The sequence below is a fragment of the Eschscholzia californica genome, unplaced genomic scaffold, assembly GCF_041429995.1.
Source record: "Eschscholzia californica isolate CP2 unplaced genomic scaffold, dmEscCali1.0.p SCAF_250, whole genome shotgun sequence".
NCBI lineage: Eukaryota > Viridiplantae > Streptophyta > Magnoliopsida > Ranunculales > Papaveraceae > Eschscholzia > Eschscholzia californica.
The window spans coordinates 12,501-15,000 of record NW_028238366.1 but is presented as its reverse complement, the minus strand read 5'-3'; positions in this window follow the sequence as shown (position 1 = coordinate 15,000).

The window sequence follows — 2,500 nt, the reverse complement described above, 5'->3', positions numbered from 1 at the left end:
AAAGTTATTGTTTTCCCTATTTTCACAAGGAAACATCAAATTTTTAACCAAGCATACTCGGCCTTTGCTCCTTCGTTACTCGTCCAAATCCAACAAACTTGCATTCGTTGGAAAGGTCTTTTCACAAGGATTCTTTTGATATATAATAATAGCGATTCCGATAAATATTTATTTTTTTATGAATTTTTAAGTGAATAAACAATTAAAAATTCAAAAAAAATAGAAAAAAAATATTTTTTTCCCGATTCTTTCTCCAATATTCCTGATAAATACCCACACACCCACATATGGAGAATGGTCGAAAATGCTCGAGTGGATATCGAGATGTCCGACGAAGCACCACTTGGAAGGGCCGAGGCACGGGACGCCCGAGCTGTTGCTCGGGCCGGCACGGGACGCGCATGGGACATCCCGGGACGGCATGGGACGCCCTCGCTACAGCTCGGGACGGCCAGGTACGCCCGAGACTTGGCTCGGGACGGCCTGGGACGCCCTCAGCCATAGCTCGGGACGGCCTGGGACGCCCGAGACTAGGCTCGGGACGGCCTCGGCACAGCTCGGGACGGCCTGGGACGCCCTTGCCACAGCTCGGGACGGCATGGGACGCCCGAGACTTTGCTCGGGACGGCCTGGGACGCCCTTGCCACAGCTCGGGACGGCCTGGGACGGCCTCGGCACAGCTCGGGACGGCCTGGGACGCCCGAGACTTTGCTCGGGACGGCCTGGGACGTCCGAGACTTTGCTCGGGACGGCCTGGGACGCCCGAGACTTGGCTCGGGACGGCCTGGGACGCCCTCGCTCCAGCTCGGGACGCCCTGGGACGGCCTCGACACAGCTCGGGACGGCCTGGGACGTCCGAGACTTTGCTCGGGCCGGCCTGGGACGCCCGAGACTTGGCTCGGGACGGCCTGGGACGCCCGAGACTTGGCTCGGGACGGCCTGGGACGCGCTCGGCACAGCTCGGCACAGGCCGGGACGCCCGAGCCGAGCTTCGGGTCGCACGAAATCTCTTCGTATTCCGACATATTAGAAGCTTCCCATCATGTAGTAGGCCGAGCTTTGCCCTTTGGATGCCCTATGGTGCTTGGCGAGCACTAGGGAACGTGCCAGCACAAGTGCTGTGCACGCTCTGGGGAAGGAGCTCAACCCTCCCCCTTATAGTGCAAAGTTATTGTTTTTCCTATTTTCACAAGGAAACATCAATTTTTTAACCAAGCATACTGGGCCTTTACTCCTTCGTTACTCGTCGGAATCCAGCAAACTTATACTCGTTGGAAAGGTCTTTTCGCAAGGATTTTTTTGATATATTATAATAGCGATTCCGATAAATATTTATTTTTCTATGAATTTTTAAGTGAATAAACACCGGAAAATTCATAAAAAATAGAAAAAAAAATATTTTCTTCCGTTTCTTTTCTCCAATAATTCATAAATAATACCTCAATAGTATTAATGAAGAGAGAGTCGAAATGGCCCGGGTGGATTTCGAAATGTCCCACGACCCCATAGAATGCACGGGCCAGCCGAGCCAAAAGAATGGGACGCGCACGGGACAGCATTGGTCAGGCTCGGGACGGCACGGGACAGCACGGGACGCGCATGGGACGGCACGGGACGCGAATGGGACGGCCTTGCTAAGGCTCGGGACGGCATGGGACAGCACGGGACGCGAATGGGACGGCCTTGCTAAGGCTCGGGACGGCATGGGACAGCTCGGGACGCGCATGGACGGCCTTGGTGAGGCTCGGGACGGCCTTGGTCAGGCTCGGGACGGCATGTCACGGCCCTGGTGAGGCTCGGACGGCACGGGACGCGCATGGGACGGCACGGGACGGCCTGGGACGGCCTTTGTGAGGCTCGGACGGCACGGGACGCGCATGGGACGGCCTTGGCGAGGCTCGGGACGGCATGGGACAGCACGGGACGGCCTCGGCACAGCTCGGACGGCACGGGACGCGCATGGGACGGCCTTGGCGAGGCTCGGGACGGCATGGGACAGCACGGGACGGCCTCGGCACAGCTCGGACGGCACGGGACGCGCATGGGACGGCCTTGGCGAGGCTCGGGACGGCATGGGACAGCACGGGACGGCACGGGACGGCCTCGGCACAACTCGGACGGCACGGGACGGCCTTGGCGAGGCTCGGGACGGCATGGGACAGCACGGGACGGCCTCGGCACAGCTCGGGACGGCACGAGACGCGCATGGGACGGCCTTGGTGAGGCTCGGACGGCACGGGACGCGCATGGGACATCATGGGACGCACATGGGACACCTTATGGGGATCATCAAGGGACGTTGCACGGGACATTCTTTCCCACGAAGGGCATTTACATGGGACATCTTAGGAGTCGAGAGCCGGCACATGGGACAACGTAGTTCACACGCACGGAACACTTTACTTTCGTTTGGAACGTCGTGGGATCTTTATGTCCCCATTAGCACCGAACCTTTAACATGCTAGGAAGCTATGTTCGATCTTCTCGAAGTGTCGATGGA